This window comes from Pelodiscus sinensis, chromosome 6, assembly GCF_049634645.1.
Source record: "Pelodiscus sinensis isolate JC-2024 chromosome 6, ASM4963464v1, whole genome shotgun sequence".
NCBI classification, from domain to species: domain Eukaryota; kingdom Metazoa; phylum Chordata; order Testudines; family Trionychidae; genus Pelodiscus; species Pelodiscus sinensis.
The window spans coordinates 42,063,063-42,087,402 of NC_134716.1; the positions used below are offsets into that span (position 1 = coordinate 42,063,063).

General features: G+C 43.7%; 1 long non-coding RNA gene across 2 annotated transcripts; it reads left to right on the forward strand.

Moving 5' to 3' along the window:
- Positions 1-12,665: 12,665 nt before the first annotated feature.
- On the forward strand, positions 12,666-14,253 carry LOC142830050 (uncharacterized). 2 transcript variants are annotated; one of them, XR_012905073.1, is made up of 3 exons: positions 12,666-12,827; positions 12,996-13,069; positions 13,493-14,253. It is a non-coding gene; the product is annotated as an uncharacterized LOC142830050 (long non-coding RNA). The 2 variants fall into 2 exon arrangements; XR_012905072.1 differs by having other exon boundaries at positions 12,666-13,069.
- Positions 14,254-24,340: the final 10,087 nt, after the last annotated feature.

Below are 24,340 nucleotides of genomic sequence, written 5' to 3' on the forward strand. Positions count from 1 at the left end.
CCCCGAAGCATGCTGAGCGGGGGATCCAGTAACAATTTAATGGACCCTGGGCTCTGGCTGCCACTTCTGCTTGAATTGCCTGGCCCTGGGGCAGTATCCCTCTCTCCCACACACCCCCATCTGTAGGCCTGCTACCTACTGGTGACAATATTTACTACCGAGAATACTCTGACAGTCTGAAGTGAGACTGCTCCATGCACTGTGCTTTGTAATGTTTGCAGGATCAAGCCTTAAGGTGGTATTATCTTTCCTCAAAATACAAGAGACGCTTCATGAGTCCTTTAACAGCAGGCTTTTGTCACCTGATATTTTGGACAGTCTTCCAAATGTAAGTTGTAATGTAACACCCTGCAGCTAAGACAATAAATTGGTCTTCATTTAGCAGGAGAAAGACACCTGGTTCTGTACGTGGTTCTGTAAGGAAGAAATAAAGTGTAGTGTGTCAGGAAATCTTGATTAATATTTTTCCCCTTTGGATTTAATTTTGCTATTCTCTCATCAGGTGTGTTAATGGAAGCTGATAATATAGAGCCCTGGTAATCACCCCAGATTCCAGTGCTGTCCTTCATTAGGGCCTGGAATGAAGTTTGAGAGTAGGCCATGATCCTGGCTGCTAGACTGGAATGTGACTGAGGCTGAAAGCTGACACCAGCTCACTAGCAAAAGGGCTGTGCGTGAAGCCTGTATCCAAGACAACAGAGCATTTTCCAAGTTATGCATTTATGCAGCAGGGTTAAAGTTCTGTGAAAGCAACAGCTGCTGCAAAAACACTGTGCTTAGAACTGTAGTATGTGTATTACTCACGTAGAACACCATTTGGGTGAATTCTGAAAATGGTTAATACATTTGAAGCAGAATTCCTCGTTCTATGAGATACTTTTTTTAATGTACCTTGCTCAACTGTTTTAAACAGAGTTAGTTTCTTCTACTGATCATTTTTCTCTAAAGTTGATTTTCATTTTAAGAAATTAATAGTTCAAGTATGATCAGCTTTGTGCTCCAGTTTATCCCCTTTAAACAGAACCATCTGCTAGAAAGCTCTAATCTCACTAGATGTGTGTGCACCCGCATATGTTGGTGCATAATGTCTGCAACCAAAACCTGCTGTCACAATTACCGTTCATCCATGCTTTCCAGCTCCCATTCTCAATATAGTCTCTGCTAATGTTTTCCATTCCTGCGTAGCCACTACCTGACACTGTTTTTGTAGCACCACTTTCTCTAACCTCAACTCACTTCCAGAGGTGAAATGGTTTTTAGGTAGAAGCTACAAGGCCTGGGCAGAAAGGGGACTTCTTCAGATAAATTCTTTCATAAGGGCTTTACATTTTGTTGAGCAACCTTCCTCCCCATGTCAAGACGATTATGCAATTAGCTATCAAGGAGGAAAGAACAGAATTCTGTGAGGACCAAATTTTGTCCTTCTCACCAAGCTGCAGTGCAGGAATTTTGCTAAGGCAAACCCACAACCACAAAAGTCTTTTCTGTTCAGGAGGAGCAGGTGAATCTGTCTACCTACAAATATGACCGCTGTACCCTTGCCTCTCTCTAAAAGCATAAAAAAGTCCCCCTGATATGGATTCTTGGAGGGGGGGACCAAGAATGCTTGTTTTACGTATAAGTTCCTGGTGTCTTTTCTCCCCTTCAGAGTTTGTGCATTTTCTTTTGTTTGTTTGTTTGTTTGTTTGCTAAGATTCCTTCTTTTTTAAACATCTTTTCTTCTAAGATTTAAGGGAAGTGTGGGCCATGCTGCAGGTTGAACCTCTTAAATCTTGGATTCTCTGGTCCAGAACATCCGTGGGCTGGCAGGATCATGGATGTTGCTGGACCAGAGAGCCCTGGCGCCCAGGAATGCAAACCGAGTCCAGCGGAGGGGAACCCCATCATCAGACCAGTGTGCTCTGTCCCCAGAGAGGCCCAGCCAGGCAGGGCAGCAGCAGGACCAGAAAACCCTATCTCTGTGGAACTCCGTCCCGGCTCAGCAGCAGCTGGGCAACCACATCCTGGGGAAGACCTGGTGGGACATGGCACCAGCAGGGTCACCAGCAGCTGGTGAGCCCCGTCCCCAGGAAGCCCTGGCAGGATGCGGCAGCAGTGAAGCCAACTCCCTGGGAAGCCCTGAGCAGGACAGAAGCAGGGCAGAAGCAGGGTCACCAGCAACTGGTGAGCCCTGTCTCTGAGAAGCCTCGGCCAGGCAGGGCAGAAGTGGAGCCATGGCAGCTGGGAAGCTCCAGTCCCGGAAAGCCCCAGCTGGCTGGTGGCAGTGTGCCAAGCACAAGCCCTATAGCGGTAGGGCTGGAGCCCAGTAGTAGTGTAGCTGGAGTGGAGCCAGCCGGAGGTAGGGGCAGTATCCTGGGAGGCTGGTGGCAGGGAACCTCCCCTGATCTGGAAAATTCCTTCATTCGGGACTGGTCAGGTCCTGAGGGTGCCAGACCAGGGAAGTCCAACCTGTAGAAGAACCCCCTCAGAAAACAAGGATGAAACGATTGGGTGCCTTACAGCCTGCATTTATTTTTCTCTTTTTTACTTTTTATGTCTTATTTCAAAAAGTGTCTCTGTGGGTTTTTTTTTCACTCTTCTCCATTTTAGACCCTATATTTTCACTCTCTGTCTGTCTCCACTCCCTCTTAAGAGATGTTCAGAAGAACAAAGAACATTTGAATCTGAGTTGAATTTTGAGTTCCCTTGAAATTAAGCCAAATGAATCTGCCCATTCCAGGCACGTACCCTCGTAGGAAATTACTCTTCCACCCCGATTGTGTTTCAATATCTAGAGACAGTTTCTCCTAATGGACTTGGCTGAATGTGAAAGCAACGTCTCCATTCTTCACCCAGCAGCTGCTGTCATCACAACAGTCCAGCTCCCACCAGGATGGCAAAACTTTCTTTTAAAGCTATTTGAGAATGTTTTGGGAATCCCATGAAGGATGGCAAGTAGGACTTTAGAAAAGTGGCTTACTGGCACACAGAAACTCACAAATATATAAGAGGTGAGAGAGAAAATGTAATAATGCCATTCCTTACTCTCCAAAAGAACGATAACATTTGCAGATCAGATTAAGATAATTGGTTTGTAGATTAATAATGACCATATGAAAATGGGGAAGCATATGTTCACATATGTTACACATATTTTCTTGTGTTTTGGAAAAAATCACTCAAACCCATGTCTGAACATTCTCAGAGAGAGAGGGGGGGGGGGAAGAGAATCAATGCACAGGCCTGATTTACTCCCACTTTGTTGATGATGTAAATTGCACACTGTGGCAATTGCAGAGTTTTTAATTCTACTGCCATTGTCTTTGTGTACTGAGCATGGTCTCTTGCATCAAATCAGACCAGTATGGCCCCGTCTCAGTTTCCTTCTGAATGTCAGAAATAATCAATTCACATCCAGTCTTTAAAACAATATTCCTTCTTTCCTGGTAAACATAATCCAGCTCCCTAATGAGCATCGGTACTGTCCTCTCCATTTTAGATTTAGAGCTCCATGGTCTTCTTCTATGGACTGTGATATTCCAGTGCTGGCCTTCCTGCTCTGCAACCTGTCTTCTTAAGTTCAGCGTTTTCACAGAGGTCTGTCTGGAGACTGTGACCAGTCTGAGCTTGCTGGAGAGAGGAGAGCCTTGTCCCACCTATTCCAAAAGGCTCCTCATCCCAGGCTGTAAAAGAACAATGGCCTAGGCTTTCTGACTTCTTCTACCCCCATGCACTTTCTATTGCACAGGACTGTCTGTTTTGGTGATTCCTTCAGCCCAGTGGTTCCCAATGTGGACAGCCCGGCAACCACAAAAGGTTGGGGACCACTGCTTCAGCCCTTCATCCATCTTCCTTGGACACAAGGAAAGCATAACTGGCCTCTCAGGGTATGTCTAGACTACGTGGCTCTGTCACCAGAGCCATGTAGATTAGTTTACTAGACATACCCAAATGAAACGGCGATTTAAATAATCGCCACTTCATTTAAATTAAAATGGCTGCCAAGCTGAGCCGATCAGCTGTTTGTCGGCTCAGCGTGCTAGCCTGGACGCCACGAGGTATAACGGGGCAGTCAACAAATGCCTTTGATGTCGACTGCGGCGCGTCCAGACTAGCACGCTGAGCCGACAAACAACTGATCGGCTCAGCTCAGCAGCCATTTTAATTTAAATGAAGCGGCGATTATTTAAATCACTGCTTCATTTGGGTATGTCTAGTAAACTAATCTACATGGCTCTGGCGACAGAGCCATGTAGTCTAGACACACTCTCACAGTATCTCCTGGGACCATAAAGCCAGTGCACATTATAAGGCCAAACATTTTGTGGACAAAATTTTCACAGAAAGTTTTACCTTAAGAGTAGGGGTGAAGGGACAAATCTTCCAAAATAGCTTCTGACTCTGGGTATTTCAGTTTGGGAGGGGGAGGAGGAGAGAACAGTTTCTCGATATGGGCATTAACAAAATCTGAGGCCTTCAGAATTAGAGGATATTTTGAAATAGGCCCAAGTGTGTGGCACTCCTTTGTCCAGTCAACTAGGGGCTAAACTGCTATTAATTTTATCATATAGACTGTATTATTCAGCTGGAGACTGTCCTCACTGGAGCCAATGGAAGTTTTATAATTGACTCCAGTGGGAGCAAAATTAGGTCAACACTGAGCATTTATTTCAAATTCCACCCTAAATATTTAGTAAATTTTCATCTTTGTTTTAGGAAAATAATGGATTTGTATTTTAAAATTATTTGTATTAATCCAAAGAAACAGATTTACCCGGCTCAGGTTCTTAAATCAATTAATTTTTTTTTTAAATAAAAGGAAAATGTACATGCTTTATTGAAATGATAGTATTTTTGAAAACCACTAGTGTTATTTTATTAAGTTAATTGTAGTAATTTTTTAAAAATGGGAATTCCTTCAAGTGGACTTTTTTCTTCATCTCTATAAGCTCTTATCTTAGCTGTTTTAACCAAAAAAAGAGGTATTGTCAATTTGGTTTCCAATAATATTGTCTTCTAGTTTTCGAAGCTTAAGAATTTATTTACCTGTGCCAAAAGAGAGTACTGCTCCAAATTTCTCCATTTTATCTCTTTTCTGAAATGTTTAATGAGAAGCAATCTGATTCCAGGTTCATTCTATTTTTATGGCTCATCTTGGTTCAATCTCTTTCAACATTTGTTAAGTTATGTCAGTTTTGAGGACTGCACTTGATTTGGTTATTCTGTCTTGTTTCCGTTTGATTTTATTTGATTTTAGTTGATGAGCTCAGATATGAATTTAGAGTCACCATGCCACGAAAAGAAGGGTTCTATTACTCTACCTATTTGGCAACTGTTTGCCTCTATGCAGTTCTTAGTTTTACATCAGAGAGTGTTAAAAGGACATTGTACTTTTTCTAAGCCCCCGTCTTGAAATAATTCGATTTTTTTTTTAATCAGAAAATGTTGGTAAATGTTGATTTCACCATATATGCAGAAACATCTGAAAATATTTCCATCAATACTAATAAAAAATTATAGATAGGCAAAATAAATGAGGCTTGAGAACTTAAGGTTCAATTTAAGCATATTTACTTAGAACATTTTGGCATGAGATGTTGAAAATGTATGTTTTAGTGCAGTGGTTCTTAATCTTACTGCAGCCTGCACCCCTTTGGTTCTCAAAATATGTTATCGTGCCCCTTATTAAAAATCATTGAAGTAGGTCAGTTTTAAACCTAAGATAAATCATAAAAATCTGGCATGTCTCACACCCCCTGGAAGGGCTCCTGCGTGCACCCCCAGAGTAAGAACCAGTGTTTTAGTGGTTATAAATTTTTAACTCTTTGAATCTCAATAACAATTGTCATTCAATAATCATTGTCTGACTCTTCTATAATTTTGGCAACTGTGAAAATTTAAAGAAATAAAAATTGAAAAAATGCTTAAAATAAACAGATATTATTCATTGAGATTGTTTTTAAAATGAATTCTAACAAGCCTAGTTATATTAATGCCCACTGTTATGGATTTCACAATAACTGCCCTTTGAAATAATCAAAATGCTTGGTTTTCAAATAAAACAACGAGGAGTCATGTGGCACCTTAAAAACTAGCAGATTTATTAGGGCATAAGCTTTCGTGGATAAAACCCAGTTTGTCAGATGAATTGTGATAAAAAGGAAGAAGTATATTGTTTACATCACAATGCAACATAAGTGAGGGTATATGCATTAGCCAAATGAATGCCTCAGTAGTTCAATGTAGTCCAATCTATTACAATGAAAGCCAAATAGATCTATAGTGATGAAACATGTGGATACCAGGTTGTCATTTGGTATTCATTGATTCATAGTATGGTATGCTTGATAGGTTGGCAGTACTCATATAGAAGGGGAAGTATAGAGATGGAAAGGGGGATTCAAAGATACCTAACAGCCTGGCACTGACCCATTGAAAATAGAGAAACAGTTTCATACAGAGCCAGACCCAGCATTTGTCTTTGTTATTAGGAAATAAATCAGCCTTTGTTTTTTTCTGGTCAAAGTGAAGGAATGTCATTATGGCTAATAAATTGTGAAGTTACAAAATAGTCAGGATATCTTCCCATTTAAATCTGAATATTTTTGCTAGGTTGGCATTTAAATTTTAGCCCACTGGAAGGAAACAAATGTGAGCTAGGGCTCTTCATTGACTTTCTGAGTCTGAGCTCAAAGCAGACATAAAATAAACAGAGGATAAATCCAGGGAAATCCTACAGTTTCATATCTCATAATAAGCTTTTTTTTATGAAGATGGTAAATCCTATGCTCCCTTTTTAAACCGAAACAAAACAGTTGAAACCAAAAGTTGGCAAAATAGAAATTAATAAACCTTTTTAACATTTGTGTACACTTATGAACACCTTCAGAACATTGTTTTACTTAAAATCTCTAAGGTCCCAATCCTGAAAATACATACACACATAAGTAACTTTATTCCCAGTCTCATCTCATTGAAGTCAATGGGACTATTCAAATAAGAAAGTTACTTGTTTTCAGGTTGGGTCATACTTTTTATATTGTGCTTACCACTCTGGTATTTAAGCATCTTCAGAAAAATTATTACTATGTCAGTGGGCTAAACTCCCATTGACTTTGATGACAGCAGGATAGAGCTCAAAATTCCTACTTCGGAAAAAAATAGTAAAGGAGAACTGCTTGGAATTTGAGAAATGTAGAATTTCTCAATTGTAGAATTGTTGTTTTATATTGCTTTTAAACAATAAAAAGGGAATTCTCTGTTAAAAATACCTCTTGTTGCTAGATACATGGACTACTATTACTCATGTTCTGGCAACTGGAACTCTATGTTTTAAGTTAATCTGTGAATGCCCTCTGCATTTCATAGCTATGATTTTATTGGTGCTTTAGCTGTGTTACAGGTTTACTGCTTCTAGAATTTCCTTTTTTCAGCCTTTATCTTTTGCTAAGCTCCTCCCTTTGTGGTTTTTCACACTGTCCCTTCTCAGTGATGACCTCTCTTCCACCTCTGAACCCTTTCAGAGTTTTCACCCTTGCTTTAGCAATTGATCTATGGTGTGCACATGAAAGGGTCAAGCTCACTTTTACGGTTTGCTTAAAATATGTCTTTTTTGGGTAGATACAGAAGTGGTGCTTAATAAGTGCTAAGTAAATAAACTAAGGGCTCAAGACAGCTTCCCTTTTCTGCTAACTTCTAGATCTCTTTAAAATTCTTTGTATCAAGTGTTTACCCATTCTTCAAACAAATTAACAGATACCTATAATCATTTTGTGGCTAATGAAATGTGTCAAGGGTTTAGGGTTTCCAGAAAGAGTAATTTCAAATTAAGTTGTCTCACAGTTCAGTGAAAAGGCAACTGCTAAAGATAATTCAAGGACTTGGATATGTATTGGACAGGAAGTCTATTTTTCTTATAGTTTGACAGCTCAGCCTTTCACAGTAAAAAAACAAGAAAGGCTACCAGGAATAAACATATCCTGGGCCCAACCTGACTTGGGCAAAACTCATTTTGACTTCTACTACAGCTGAGTAAGGACTGCAGGTTTGAGCCAATTACCATAAAAGTAAATTTGAGGCTTTTGTTTTATATAATTTATGCATTACTGCTTATTCATTTATTATCAATTCTTAACAGTCATTTTTGTATTCTAAGGACGTTTAAATATCTTTTATACACATGTTTAGATATAAAAAGTAAAGAAGATATGGAATTTTTGACATATGAGTTCTGAGTTCTAAATGGAAAGTTCTGGCTATTTGATAATGGCTACAGTTCTTACCAAAGATCATATAAAAATAAGCAAGCTGGAGACTTGGAAAGCATGCTTCAAGATTTTCTATTGCAAATTGAACTACAATTACATTTTTTTAAACTTTGTCACATGTGCCTCTCCCTGAGTTAAATAGTGCCAGACAACAGTGTTACAGATGCCGCAAAAGATATTTTCTTGGTTTCCTACACATCCTGCATGTTTCTCCCTGGCCATTAAAAACTTAATCTATTTTTCTGATGCTTTGCATAGGGAAAGAGACATGGGTTTATTGCTAATGTTTCTCATTTAAAAGCTGCTAACAGTAAAATCTGCCAAGAAAACAGTACCTATATTTTGTCTCATTTTGACTTGCAGTACAATGTTCTTTCTCATCTTCAGCAAAATCTTTGTGGAAAGTAAAATGTTAGGGAACCATGTGCTTTTAAGACACAGTCTGAGGTTGTGGGGTGGTATCCAGGCACACTAGCATAGGCAGAGCACTCAGAGGCATAGTGCTGGAACTCAGATAGCCCTTAGTAAGCACATGACCACTGCTGTACTGCTCTACAGGGTGCAGTATGTTTTTCCTGACATGTGCTCAGGACCGAGGAGAGATTCCGCCAGTCCCTGATGGGAGTCGGCTCTGGGTCCCCAGAAGGGACAAGGTCTCAGGAGGAAGGGGCAAGGCGGAAGGCTAGCTTCCTGCTGCCAGCCCTTCAGGGCCACTGGGCAACACTGGCGGATGATCTGGCAACAAGATAAAGGGCCCAGAGATCTGGCTGAGATAGTGGCGGTGGTGGCCAGGAGCCTCAAGCCCTTTTAAATTGCTGGGCCCTGGAAAAAGTGCCCCTTTGTCCCCCCTGTCGACGGCCCTGTCTGTGCGAGTCCTGAGATTGCCAACTTTCTAATAGCACAAGCCCTGCCCCTTCTCTGAGGCCATCCTCCCTGTCACACCCCATCCCCAAGGTCCTCTCCCCTGCTCACTACATTTTCCATTCCTTCCTGGCTCGCTCTCCTCCTCACTCCCTCATTTAACTGGGCTGGGACAGAGAGTTGGGATTCAGGAGAGGATGAGGGATCTAACTGGGGGTGCGAGGTCTGAGGTGGGCCCAGAGATGAGAGGTTCAGGGTGCAAGACGGGGCTCCATGCTGGAGTTTGAAAAGGTTGAGGCAGGGGATTGAGGTTTAGAAGAGAGGGAGGGCTCTGTGGTGGCACTGGGGATGAGAGGTGGAGGCTCTGGACTGGGGTACGGGGTTGTGGTGCAGAGAGATTAAGGGCTCAGGGCTGAGGATGTGGACTCTGGGCAGGGGCCAGGGATGAAGGATTTGGGGTTCAGGAGACGGCTCCCGGTTTAGGGGAGTCAAGGCAGGGGCACCAGCTTATACCAGGAGGCTCCCAGTTAGTTGTGGAGTGACTCTCAGGCAGGCTCTCTGCCTGTTCAGCTTCTGTTCTGCACCATGGAAGCCACCTGCAAGTCCAGTGCCTAGGCTGGGTGGGGAGTGTTAGGAGGCTCTGTGCATTGCTCTTGCCCACAGGCACTGCTCCTCCAGCTCCCAATGGCCAGTTCCTGGCTAATGGAAGTGCAGAGTCAGTGCTCAGGTTGGGGGCAGCGGGTCTTCTTGCCATTCCATAGCTGCATGAACACCAGGCAAGTACAATATGGATCTTATTCATAGAATAATAGAAAATTAGAGTTGGAAGAGACCCCAGGAGGTCATCTAGTCCAACCCCCTGCTCGAAATAGGGCCAATCCCAACTAAATTATTCCAGCTGGGAATTGTTCACGCTTGGCCTTAAAAACCTCTGAGGATAGAGATTCCACTATCTTCCAGTGTTTCACCAGGCTCCCAGTGGAATAGTTTTTCATAATATCCAACCTAGATTCTCCCCCCCGCCCCGCACAACTTGAAATCAGTGGTCCTTGTTCTGTCATTTGCCACCACTGAGAATAACCTGGGTCCATCCTCTTTGGAACCCTCTCCCCGTCTTACAGGTAGTTGAAGGCTGCTATCAAATCCCCCTTCGTTCTTCTCTTCTGCAGACTAAATAAACCCAGTTCCCTCTTTCTCACCTCTTAAATCATGAACCCTCGGTCCCAAATCATTTTCGTTTATCTCTGCTGGACACTCTACAATTTCTGTCCATGTCCCTTCTGTAATGGGGGCCCCAAAATTGGACTCAGTACTCCAGATGTGGCCTCACCTGTGCTGAAGGGAATAATGTGCGAGGAGTGTTAAGGTGGAGAAGGTGGGGCAGAGGAGGAGTCTGGGATTTGGGGGGAGGATGTCCCCATTCTCTCCTGGGCTAGGGATGGCATTGAAAGGAGTCACATGGGAAGAGGGGTGGTTATGAGACCGGAACCCCCCCCCCCCTCCCCATGTGTCTCTTGGCCACTGATTTTCCTGACAGATTTTCCTCCCACTCTGCTACCTCCTGATGGTTTTCTCACAGGAAGACACGAACAGACTCTAAAAGAAAGGTCCTCTTCTAAAGAACAGTTGTTTAGCCAGTTAGTCCCTAGCCTGTATCAGTGCATGGAGGTTCTTCACTTGTCCGCGTTGAATATCATCAGATTTCTTTTTGCCCAATCCACCAATTGGTCTAAGTGACTCTGGACCCTATTCTTGCCCTCCAGCATATCTACCTGTCCCCCCAGCTCAGTGTCATCAGTGAACATGCTGAGGGAGCAATCCATCCCATCTTCCAGATCATTAATGAAGATGTTGAACAAAACTGGCCCCAAAACTGACCCCTGGGACACTCTGCTTGGGACCGGCTGCCAACTAGATCTTGAGCTGTTCATCACTACCCATTGAGCTCCATTGGAACTGCTTTTTGGGGGAACTGAGTAGAGCCGCCTGAAAACTTTTCACCAGAACTTACTTCTGACAAAAAAATTGCTTTCGAAGGGGAATAAAAAAATATCACGTTAGTTTCCTGAGGTTTTTTTTCAATTAATGTAACAAATCCCAAAATAATTTCAGCCCCAAATCAAGAGTGTTTTCAATTTTTGTCAAAATGTGTGATTTTTGGTTTTCCAAAACTAATCTCCTTCTCCCCAAAAAGCATTACTCGTTAAAATCAACTAGCATTTTCCAACCAGTCCAGGAGCTGTGGGCAGAATGGCAGAAAAATAGGAATCAGTTCAGAGGTCTTTCTTAGAAGTCGGGCATAGTTGGTTCTCCAGAATATGGATTAAACTCTCCAAAGGAAACCTGACAGATTTTCCTCCCACTCTACTACCTCCTGATGGTTTTCTCACAGGAAGACACGAACAGACTCTGAAAGAAAGAAGGACTGAAGAAACTGAAAGACTATGAGTTGGACCCATAATCTGTAGGGGCATATACTGTCCTAATCGACAGCCTGTGCAACCACATTGAATTTTCGTGGGGGATACAAGTCAGGTCAGGATTTGACCTGTAATATAAAACTAATTGCAATAGTCTTGGCTTGAGTCCTAAATCTTCCTGTAATTGTTGTGTAACTTCACTATCATGGTAAACGAGTCAGCTTTGGGGGAAAAGAAAGAATTTAGCTCCAAAGAAAATGTTATTAATGAGTTATCAGTTCAGTTATCTTTGAACCATTTTCCACATGAAAACTGTTTCAGGAAAATGTAGCAACTGGTGTGTTGCGATCGTCCAGCTGGAATGAATGTTAGAAAAGAAGAGAACAAGCAATTGAAAAAAGTTAAGGGGAGAAAGAAATGTGAATTTCCCCTTAAAACATTTCTATCATGCTGCTTCATATTCATTAATTAGTCTGCGGTTTCCTTCGTGTTTAGTTTACAAAGCCACTTAAACCCACGCACTCATTTAACATATTTATGACCCCAGTTTTCTTTCTTTTCACTGAGACTGTACCGTAATTGTTCTCTGGACTCAGGGACTGCAGAGTGCCTTCGCTGATGAAAAGAGACAACATAAAGAAGGAAATGAATGTGTGAGGGATGAATACCTTCCACAAAACAACTGGGTGCAATTTGGCCCATGGCCCTGGGGGTCACTTTAATAGAGTGGAGCCTCAGCCTCTATTGAGTGTATGGGAGACTATTAACTCTTAACAACTCACAGTCTCAGGTTATTTATTTATTACTTAAATGATTTGTTATTGCTACTTGAATTTAATATACCCTCTGGGAACTGAGATGGCAGCATCATGTTACAGAAAAACTACAAGTTATTTTAAAACTGTAATTGAGTTTTTATGAGCTCCATAAAATCTTTCTGAACAAATAACTTACCGTTAGTCAGAAACTTCAGCAGGAGATCTGTAAAATTAAGCATGTATTAGAACAGTACTGTATTTGTGTTTCTCTTGGGGGCAGGCATTGGAGAGTTGTTACTTTCGTGTATTTTGATTATTTGAATTTAATAATACTTTACACATATGTAGCACTTTATGCTTTCAAAGGGCTATACAGATACAGTTTTGAGCCTCTAAATTACTCATTTCAGTTCAGAAGCTCTGCATTTTCAGAGAGAGAGAGAGCTCTTTACAAAATGATCCACAGCTTAGCTAGGAAATACCTTTCCAGCCACTCCATCTGGCAGCTACAAATCCAAATGCCATTTTTGTTGGCCAGACTGGTATTTTTTATATTGTTCTTTCTCTCTCTCTCTCTCTCTCTCTCTCTGCCCAGCCTGACCTGCTGCAGAAATGCCCCCTCACCTCCAACTGCACATCTATCTTCCCTCTGTATTCTTGCAGTGACCTAATGTAGCCTGATGCATCTTTCATCTTTTCTGCTGCCAAAGCACTTATGTCAGTAGCTGGAGTACCTGCATCCCAGTCTCGTCAAGCCATTTGAAGGGCTCTCAACCAGCACAGGGTGAGTGTTCTCTTTCAGGTTAATGGGAGGCTGGAAAAGGGATGATGAAGTGAAGCCAATAGCGAAGGAAGCATAAATCATAACAAAAAAATGCATGGAAAATAAAAATAAGGCAAGAAGCCAGGTGTGAAGAAAGGTACAAGGAGGGGGTAGCAGGGAAAATGTAGCTATAATATTCAGGGATTGGAGAGAAGAAATAGGCAAAACACTGGCATCTCTAGTGGAGCATGCCATGTGGTATAATGAAGACTTATGTCCACCAATCTACCACAAGGAAGCTTCATCCCCAAAAAAGTTTGCAAGCTACTGAATTAAATAGACATACTATTTTTATTCTTTCATTGGTTGAAGTCCCTGTCATGGCTCTAATAATTTTGGTGCCCTTGTAGCAAAAGAGACTGATCATTTCTTTTTATTCTCCAGTGCTTGATCAGCTGCGAGAGGGGGACAGTCAACACCACCCAGGACAGCCTCCCGGACCCGAAGCATCCACAGATGACACCATCCCATGGACTAATTCCAACGGCTGCATCTGCCGGCACTCCAAGCCCTGGAGCACACCATCCACAGCTGGGTGCAGAAGGACCTGCAGCTGCATCAGGAGAGCGCTGATGTCCACGTCCATGTGCGCTGATGTCCACTCCCTTGTGCTGAGTATGATGCGTCCTCCTGCTCCAGCCTCTGCTCCAGCTCCTGCTGTAGCTCCTCCTCCCACTCCCTTTCCCCCTCCCACTTTTCTCTCCGTCCCCTCCCCACCACTCCATGGACACTGAGGCCCCTGCACCCATGGCGGTGGGATCCACAGAGTCCGGCACCACTCCCAGCCCCAACCCTGAGCCTCTCCTCCCCCTTCCAGTTCCCTCCTCCTTCCTCCAAGCTTTCACCATACCCCTCTTCCACCCTCTCTCCTCCCCTCTCCCAGTTCTTTCCCCAGTCTCTCCCCAGCTTCTTTGACACCCACAGTACAAATACATTACCTCACTGGCATTCACCTCCTCCCCCCCCCCCCCCCCCCACATCCCCCTTCTGTTCTGTAATGTGATTTGTCCTTTTCATGTGTGTTCATTTTTTTAAAATTGTATCCTTTGGTATATATGGTTGTGACTATTTTCTTCCATTATTTGATCTGAGGAAGTGGGTCTGGCCCACGAAAGCTCATCATCTAATAAACCATCTTGTTAGTCTTTAAAGTGCTACATAGACCTGTATTTTGTTTCAGTACAAATACAGTGATTTTAGTTTTTCAAAAAAAAGTTTTTTATTTTTCATCGTGGAAGGAGGGAAGGAAGGGGTAAGTGGAGGGACAGCAGTGAGGGGTGAAGCAGAAGCCCCCAGTGGGGCAGACAAGGGGAGAGTGTCACCAGTCCCCTTGGGAGAAGCTCTCCCTCAGGGCCTCCTAGATGCGCACGGCCCCCTGATAGGCCTGCTGGATGGCAGCTGTGCACGGCTGCTCGGAGGCTCTGCCTATGTGGTCAGCCTCTACCCCCAACCCTGGCAGGAAGGCCTCCCCCCTCCTTTTACACACGTTGTGCAGGACACAGCACTCAGCTATCACATGTGGAATGTTGTGCTCCCCGAGGTCCAGGAGGGTGAGGAGGCATCTAAACTGCGCCTTCAAATGGTGGATGGCACCCTCAATGATCATGTGGGCCCTGCTTAGCCTGGCATTGAATATCTCTCTGGAGGGGTTGAGGTGGCCGGTGTAGGGCATCATGAGCCATGGCTGCAGGGGATAGGCCGCATCCCCCACCAGGCAGACAGGCATATCCATGTCCTTGACCCTGATGTTGCAGTCAGAGAAGAAAGTTCCAGCATGCAGCTTCTGGAACACGCTTCTGTTCTTAAACACACATGCATCGTGTGCCCTCTCCGACCACCAAACATCGCCCCAGGAAAGGGGCAAGCCAGTCACAGAGTTCCATGAAAGTGTCCTTTTTCATTCTAAAGTTCTGGAGCCATTGCTGGTCTCCCCAGTGCTCCAGAATTACGTGGTCCCACCAGTCTGCACTGGTGTGCAGATGCCAGTTGCAGCAAGGCACAGCGTCTAGGGCAGAGCAGGTAGCATCCAGCTGCAGGAGCCATGTCCACGCATACCCAGAGCCTGGGAGGCTGCTTGCAGAAACTGCTGCATGACCTGCAAAAGCTGAAAGAGCTGAAGACTGACTGGAGGTAGCTCTGGCTCCATAGCTGTAGCCAGACACAAAACCCCATCTTGTTTTTCCACGAGCCCCATCTTGTTTCCCCCCCCCCCCCCCCAGAGAGCAAGAGAAAGGCAGTCAGCCTTTGATGCCCTGGGAACACAGGTTTGCTGCCTGTCCCTGACTCTACCATAAACAGAAACCAGACAGTAAATGGGCTAGCTGACGACCCGGGGCCTCCCGTCGCCCTGATGGCTAGTACCAGTAATTGACACGCCTGCACTGTCCCAGGAGAGGAATCTTCGCCCATCACATACCAGAGGTGCCCATTGTCTGCATTTTCCCAGGTGCAAATTATGCTTTGCACCCTTCGTGGGAAACTTGGCATTCAAAGCCATTTTTCCTAATTGGCCACTTGAAACCAGGAAGAAGCCTTCATGACCCAAGGGGTATAAAAGAGGTTCAGCAGCCCGCCCAATTTGAGCTCCAATCATCTATACCTGCTGGCAGGTATTGATTGTCTCCCGAGGTCTGTGGGACGCCCAACCTCGCCCTACTTCTTCCCGAGGGATTGAGAGAAAGACGCTGGCCACGCCAAGTCTGGAACGCAGGGGTGAGAATATATACCTGCTATGTGTATTTTGCATGCATTTAATAAGAGCTCAGAGAACCAAAGGGTTTCATGGTACCTGTAAATGACTTATTAGTGTAATTTCTGTCCTGTCCTTTGTAGTGTCTGTGTTATCTGTAACACAGTAGTAGCATTTAACAACTAAATTTACCCTGTAACAATAAAATAGTAACTGTTTAAGCTTTAACCTGACTCCTTCAGTTGCTGTAACAGAACCAAGCACAATTTAAAACAACTTCAGCCGGTCATAAGGGACTCACTGCCCTGACCGTCGGCTGACAGAATTGGCGTAGTCGGCAGGATTGTGCTACTGGTTCACATACAGCAACATGAAGCCTGTCATGATAGACATGGATTTAGTGGTATAGAGAAAGGGTTTGCCCAGGAAGGTTGGGGCAACCCAAAATGGGATAGAGAAATGTTAGAAAAGGATTGGGGAAATCCTGGAGTTGTGGGTGCACTTCTGTAAGTATAGAACTGTGTGCAAGCTAAAGAATGGGACAAAGCCTGAGTCTGTGGAAAGGAGCCACTTTCCATTTAGCAAGGAAAACAGGATCAGGCCCAGGCAAGCAGGCAGAAAAGGAAAACAGGATCAGGCCCAGACAAGCAGGCAGGTAACAGATAAGATTGAAAGCCTTGTGGAGAACTGAGAAAAAGGCTGTAAGTACTGGAAATCTAAATCCTTAAACATACTTACAAGTGTAATATCTGAAACAAGGCCAGTTTTATTTTAGAGATAAGAAAGTGTTTTAAGAAAAGAGAAACACAGAGAATTTAAACTCTGCAGAGAATGGAGAGAATTGAGCAGTTGTACAAATGCTAAAATGGTGTAGATAGAAAACTGTGGTTTCTTTACAGTCATTCTGAAGGAAAAATGGGCCCTTTTTCCAAAGGAATGTCTGTAAATAATCCAGGCAAATTTGACTCAAATCTGAACATTTGATTAGAGAAACTGCTAAAAGAACTCTAAAGGGAGGAGGTTCTATTGGAAGTGAACTACCCCAATGAATAAAAAGGGAATGTAATTGTTGTATAGCTATGTAGAAATAGTGTAAGAAGGGTTCAGAGAGAATGTATGTGTATCTGTGTGTAGACATATATATATATATATATATATATAGTGTAAATAATATGAAGTTTTCAAGGTCCAGTAATCTTGTTTGTTTGTAGGTTTAAAACAAATTGGTTTGGTAAGACCATTTTAGTCCAAGTTGTTTAATGAAGGTACAGGAAAACTGTAAGCATAAAGAAAGAGTTACACTATATGCAAAGTTTAATGTCACTAAGTAGTGTTGTAAACAAAGATTGCACATTTTCCTGTAAACTATAGAATGAGTAAAAACTGCAAACAGACTAAAATGCTGTGAAAGCTCCAGGAGCCACACCAGGTTGTGATTCCCTTTGTGGTGCAAATGCCCTAGCTGGCAGCACAAAGAAGCTTTGCAGGTAATAGCTAAGTTTGATTGGCAAACTACCTAATATCAGAAAGTTCAAATTGTAGCCCTCCAGAAAGAAAGAAAGAAAGAAATAGGAGGTTGGGTATACTAGAAAAGGTTTAAATTAAGCAGTCTTTTAAGAAGGCAGAGAGAAGACTGAGACAATTGGCATTTGTAAAAGATGTTACCCCTTTTGAACAAAATCTTGCAAAGGTTTGGGCATAGCCCTTGGTCTGATCAAGTACAAATTGGCTAACTACTTGTGAATATGTAAACCCTCAACTCCAATGAAGAGGGAAACAGCTGCAGCTTAACTTCTATGGAAACCCTGTAATGAGGTGTTCTTCAAAATTGTCTGAATATAAGAATACAAATATGAAACTGGAAAAATGTAAAAGCCTCTGCTGCAGAAGTGGAGAGGTAGAAATGCATGTCCCTCAGTACCCAGACAGAGCTAGATTCCCTTAAGGATGGGTGCTGAGAGTTAAAGCAACTCTCAGATGTATTTATTTTTCGTCCCTCAGAAATATGCTTAAGAAAAGAACCAGGAGGTATGAGGCTTAGTAAACAAGCTCACCCTCCTTACCAAATTAATAGTAGACAAACATGTGTCATTGTAAAAAGTCATTTAGCAGGAATTAGGATGGACCATAAGAAGGGGAAGGCAAAAAGTTTGGAGCCCTATAGGCATAGTTGAAGGAATAAGGCAGACATTGGAAAGTTACTAGAAATGAAAAACATTTTTGAAAGAACAAAGCAAGTGATTTGAGGGAATGTGAAGATAAAGGTGGACTCCATGGGAGTGTGGAAGGAACTAAGTGGTGGTTGTAATATGTAAAGGGAAATCTTGTTTTAAAATGACACCTTGTTTCTTTGCAGCCTCTTCCTTAAGCACTGTGCAAATCATGTAGGCAAAGAAACAATCAAATGTAAACATTTTGTCTATGGACCCCTTTGTTAAATCTGCAAAGGAAAATTAAGGATTCTACTAAAACTTAATTGGCTAACTGCATAAGGAATGAGCTCTATATATTGTAACTCTATTTTGTGGGTTCCAAATGAACTAGTTTTATTTTGTTTTGGATAATGTCCTCTTGCTTAAAATTGCGAACAGACAAGGCACAAATTAGTTAGTGCTTGTGTTGGGCATTCAACTTTTAAGGGCATTTAACTTTCTAGAAACCAACTTATTAGTTTAAAAACTCAAGCTTTAAAACTTAACTGTCTCTTTCAAGGCTGAGTTGATAACACTTTTGGCTTGCTTTTAAATTCAACATTATATGTGAATACAGGCTGCCTGGTTATTTCAAAGGAAAGTGGACAGGGAAGGCTGTTGCTGTTTCAGCAGACACATCCACTGCACCCCTGTCCACAAACATAGAAGGAACAGCTCAGCTTGCAGAGCTGGCAGCAATCAATTAGCTTGTGAGGCAGGGGCCAGTACCATCTACACTAACTCCTATGCTGTATGGACTGGAGCCACCCAGTGGATAACTAATTGGAAGAATAACAACTGGGAAACAGGAAAACCTGTTTGGAGATTGGAATATTGGAAATGGATATACCAGTATTCAACCCAAAATGCCTTAAGCATAGGTCATGTGGCAGCTCACCAAAAGAATAACACCCTAGCTGCATAGCTAAATAACCTAGCAAATGCAGCAGTACAATTTTTTGCTGCCCAGGTGGATTGGGAACGCCTGTACATTTGGCTACATAAAACCTTGGGACACACAGAGAGCTGGTGCGGCAGGCACATGCCAGGGGGTGGCCTATTACCCACAAACAAGCCAGAGATCTGGTACAAGCTTGCACCCTATGTGCTGAACTCAGAAAACATATAACAGAAAGGCAATGATTTGCCAGGCTAAAAGATAGAAAAATACTATGGGCAACCTGGCAAGTAGAGTATATTGGTCCACCGCCCAGCAGTAAGCAAGGGTGGGAGTATGTTTTAACTGGAGTAAAAATTGTTTCAGGAATTGGTTTTGCTTACTCAACCCCAGTGGCAACAGGGTTGTTTACAGTCATGGGACTAAACCACTTAATAGCCCTGGTCCCAACACCCCAGTTTGGGAACACAAACCCATTTACTGCACTCCTACAAGGGAAAAGGAGTCTGGACCACTGCAGATGCTGGGCTAACACCAATAACCATTACTGAGGCTTGGCTTGTATCCAAGACCGGCAAACCTTATGTTTTCTTACAGGAAACTGAGGCAATAGCCCTGAACAGCGCTCCAGTGGGATGGATCCCTCCCAATGCTGGTGTGGATCCGGGACACCACCATGAACTTTTTGTATATATATACACCGCTTGCTGTTGTAGCGCTTGCAACCACTGTTGTTAGTTACAGACTATTGAAATAAGACATGGTACTCCAACTCGCCATGGTCTTCTTCCTCATCCCAACTGCTACTGCTGTACCAGAACACCTTACTTGACTCCTCTACTGGACTGGGAATCGAGTTTGTCCCTCTCAGCCCAAATGACTGGTGAAACAAAGTGACATCTTTCGATGGGGACCGGTATGGTTCAATGACAGTGACTACCGCAATCCTCTAAATAACTCTGGGGGAGGTCAAGGGGGGAGGCAAGGGAAGTGGCGACAAACGGTATGGGATAAGACATGCTGTAACTAAAAATGTAAAGCCTCATGGCTAGATTGTCTAGCCCAATACCTAGGACTTTCGTTAACTCCCTTCCTTCACTCTATTGTAAATACTATATTAACCATTTTACTTGTTGTAATTGCTTGCTGCATGCTTCTAAGTATTGTTAGGCATTTTGTGTACACTGCTACCTCCTCTGCACAAATCTGGTATATGGCATTGGGAAGCGATCCTAATCAATCCCTTGATCCAAATTATCTGATCAGACCCTGCTGATAGGGCGATTTTAGCTTCCTCCAAGGAGGGCAAAGGGTGCTGGCATCACCGCCATCTTGCGTTCTGGGACATAGTGAGGCGTGTCAAGGGGGTGGAATGTAGCCAGACACAAAACCCCATCTTGTTTTTCCACGAGCCCCATCTTGTTCCCCCCCCCCCCCCCAGAGAGCAAGAGAAAGGCAGTCAGCCTTTGATGCCCTGGGAACACAGGTTTGCTGCCTGTCCCTGACTCTACCATAAACAGAAACCAGACAGTAAATGGGCTAGCTGACGACCCGGGGCCTCCCGTCGCCCTGATGGCTAGTACCAGTAATTGACACGCCTGCACTGTCCCAGGAGAGGAATCTTCGCCCATCACATACCAGAGGTGCCCATTGTCTGCATTTTCCCAGGTGCAAATTATGCTTTGCACCCTTCGTGGGAAACTTGGCATTCAAAGCCATTTTTCCTAATTGGCCACTTGAAACCAGGAAGAAGCCTTCATGACCCAAGGGGTATAAAAGAGGTTCAGCAGCCCGCCCAATTTGAGCTCCAATCATCTATACCTGCTGGCAGGTATTGATTGTCTCCCGAGGTCTGTGGGACGCCCAACCTCGCCCTACTTCTTCCCGAGGGATTGAGAGAAAGACGCTGGCCACGCCAAGTCTGGAACGCAGGGGTGAGAATATATACCTGCTATGTGTATTTTGCATGCATTTAATAAGAGCTCAGAGAACCAAAGGGTTTCATGGTACCTGTAAATGACTTATTAGTGTAATTTCTGTCCTGTCCTTTGTAGTGTCTGTGTTATCTGTAACACAGTAGTAGCATTTAACAACTAAATTTACCCTGTAACAATAAAATAGTAACTGTTTAAGCTTTAACCTGACTCCTTCAGTTGCTGTAACAGAACCAAGCACAATTTAAAACAACTTCAGCCGGTCATAAGGGACTCACTGCCCTGACCGTCGGCTGACAATAGCGGAGGATGCTGTGGTGTCCTGAAGCAGGGCAACCAGAGCAAGAAGAGAAAATGCTTTGCTGTCCCTCAGAGAGGTAGGCAAGCAAGCAGAGAAACCTGAGAACTGGCTGTCCAGGGGGTTCCCTTTAAGCATGAGCCTCAGATAGCCTCAAGCAGCAGCCACATGAAGTAACTACTGACCTGATGCCCTGCCTAAACTGGTTCCTGGTGGCCTTAAATGCGATTCAGTGTCCAATCCGTGTGAATGCTCTATTTCAAAATAGCTATGCGCTATTTCAAGACGCATTTTGTGTATAGACATGCTATTTTGAAATAAGCTATTCTGGAAAATCTCTTCTGGAATACCTTATTCCGGATACCTTAACTGCATGGTGTAGTTGTAGCCCCAGAGTTCTAGCTGCTCCTCTGTGCTCCAGAGGCTTTCTTGCTGGCCCTGCATGATGGGAGCTCTGCTACTGGCTCCATCTTATGGTCCTGGTTGCTGACTACACACGCTGGGGACTCTGCAATCAGCCCTGTGCTCGAGATCCTACCTGCTCCCCTGCACACTCTTTGCTCCTGGCCTCAGCTGGGGAGGTAGGACAGGTTAAGGGGGTAAATATCAGCTCCACTCTTAAAAATGTTCTCGGGCCACGGACAAATTGGTTTCTTAGCTGCTTTTAAGGTATCAAAATGTGTTTTCATTCTGAATTGGAATGAAAACAACATCTTTGGAACACATTTGCACTGAATTGGAATACAGGGCATCCAGTTTCAAATCCTACCCTGTCTAAATCAGAGTAATCTGGGATGATATCTTAGTTCTATTACCTCTCCACAGTGATGCATGGATTATTTTTCTATGAGATTACAGTTAACACAACCAATCTGTGTGGAAGTCTAGTTTAAAATGTTTTTTGCAACATGCACTACACTAATCTTGTCAGCAATGAATTTCACATGGTCTTTATTTTGCCTACTTCTATTAGGTCTTCTTGGAATTCCCCACAATCCTCCCCAGTCTTGACAAAGCTGTATAATTTTGTGTGCCATCTTCATGCCCCTTTGCTACTCATTAATGATTATATTGAACAATACAAGCCTGAGTAGGGACCCCCACGCAAACTAAACTATTGATCTCAATGGGCATATGGCCAAGGTGAGAGGAGTATGTGATCAGGCTCACAAGCTGGGCTGCTTTGTCCCTGTAATGTAATACTCCCCAAGGAGCTTTATAATTCAATACTAGTGTAAGCAGGTGTCACTCCATTGCCTTTAGTTTAATTACTCCCTCTTAAACCAGGTCAGGATATAGGCCTTTAGGGCTCATTAGTCTATAATTTCTAGACTCTCTAGCACTTTTCTGAAAGAAGGACAGAACTCTGACTACCCTCCAGGATAGCAGATGAGTTTTTGTCATTTATTTTGGAGGATAAAATACCATGTTTTGTGTTCCATGTTTTTAGAGTCACACATGGGTGAAATCTTAGCCCAACTGGGAGTTTGCAATTAACTTCAATGGGCTAGGATTTCGCTCATGTATTCTTATCTTTTAAGCTTCCATAAATTTATAAGGAGGAGGTCAGATGAACATACTAGGAAATAAAGGGAACAAATTGTCCTCTAGTTGAGCATGGAGAGGAAAAAGGCAGGACACTCAGCCATTATGAATTCTGTGACATTCTGATTGATAGTTTTCCCCTATACAAGAGGACAGGAAGGGGACTTGGCTCCCCAAAACCTGTGAATCTCCCTCTGTGGACCTTCAGTGTTCTGCACAAAACCCCTGTGCATCTTTACCACCTCAAGCCACACAGGACCTCTGCTTCCATGGTATCCCTGAATCATGGGCAATGGGTGGAGGCTTCCTTTGGGGAGTCTGCCTCCCAGCTCCACCCTTCTACCCATGTTTCCCCATCCATGGCTGGAGAACAGCTCCTGTCTCCCCCTCCAAGTGGAGCCACCAGTCCACTCTACTGGAGCAGCTCTAATCCAGCTGCTGCCCTGAGAGTACTCCCCCCCACACACACACATACTTGTCAGCTCCACCCTCCTGACCTGTTCGGAGGAGCCCCAGACCAGCCATAGTCACACCTCCCCTTCCCTTGTCTCACACCAAAGCTGCTCTGGGCAAAAGTGTCTCCTCAAAGACCCAGGGAGGTTCTGGCACAGCTGAGGCAGCAGTATTTGCTACTCAGCTTCCAGGGCGTCCAAGCAGATTAATGAGGAACCCAGGGAGCTGAATAGCACACCCTGCCTCTTCAGCCACCACAGAACCTGCATGGGGCATAATAAAGTAAAAACTTCATCACCAAACCCTGCAATAGAGGGTCCCACAGCCATGGCCACACCAGGGGATATAGAACTTTTCCTGGCCTATTATAGTCGCCACCTGTGCTTTGAATGCTGCTGCCCTTGCAATCATAATTCTGTCTTTTTGTACCTTTAGTTTGTACATTGAAAGAGGCAGAGGTCTCATAAACTGTATGTGATTGTTCAATTAAAGATTGTATCTTAAAAGATATGTACAACGGAGCACAGACAACCACATATCTGGTATTTCGTAATTTTCAAATATGTGACTTAGCAACCTACATAATGTTTCTTTGATTTTCTTTTTAAAAGGCACCTCCCCCCCCCCCACACAAGTTAAACTATATGTCAGGAAGCACAACCTGCAACAGAACCAATCTTCATCAGCAAAAGGAGCCCAACTTGCCTGAAGTAGACTGCCTGATCAGCTACATCACCTGACTGGTGGGAAGAGCAGACCATCTCTCCAGGCCAGCTGGGGCAGTGGCTGCTCAAAGCATTTGTCCATGGCTGCAATAGTTTCTGTGTCAGCTTGTTCCCAACCCTGTTCCTGCCTTTCCTCACTGCAGATAACTTGGCTCTGACCCTCTGCTCAGATCCCAGACTTTGGCTTTGATCCTTGGCTTTGGTGCCTGGCTTTTGACTCCAGTTGTGACCCAGGGCTCCAATTCCTTACTACTGCTCTAACCACTGGCACAACCCCTCATGTTCCTGACACTATATACAGTTATAGTAACTCCCTCATTCACAAGACTTGAACCCTGAACAAAACTTCATCAGGGTAGTGCAGATTTCTGCCATTTGAGATGCAGGACTAACTACAGTAGGGCTGTGTCCAGACTCCATGCCTCCGTCGACGGAGGCATGTAGATTAGCCAGATCGGAAGAGGGAAATGAAGCCGCGATTAAAATAATCGCGGCTTC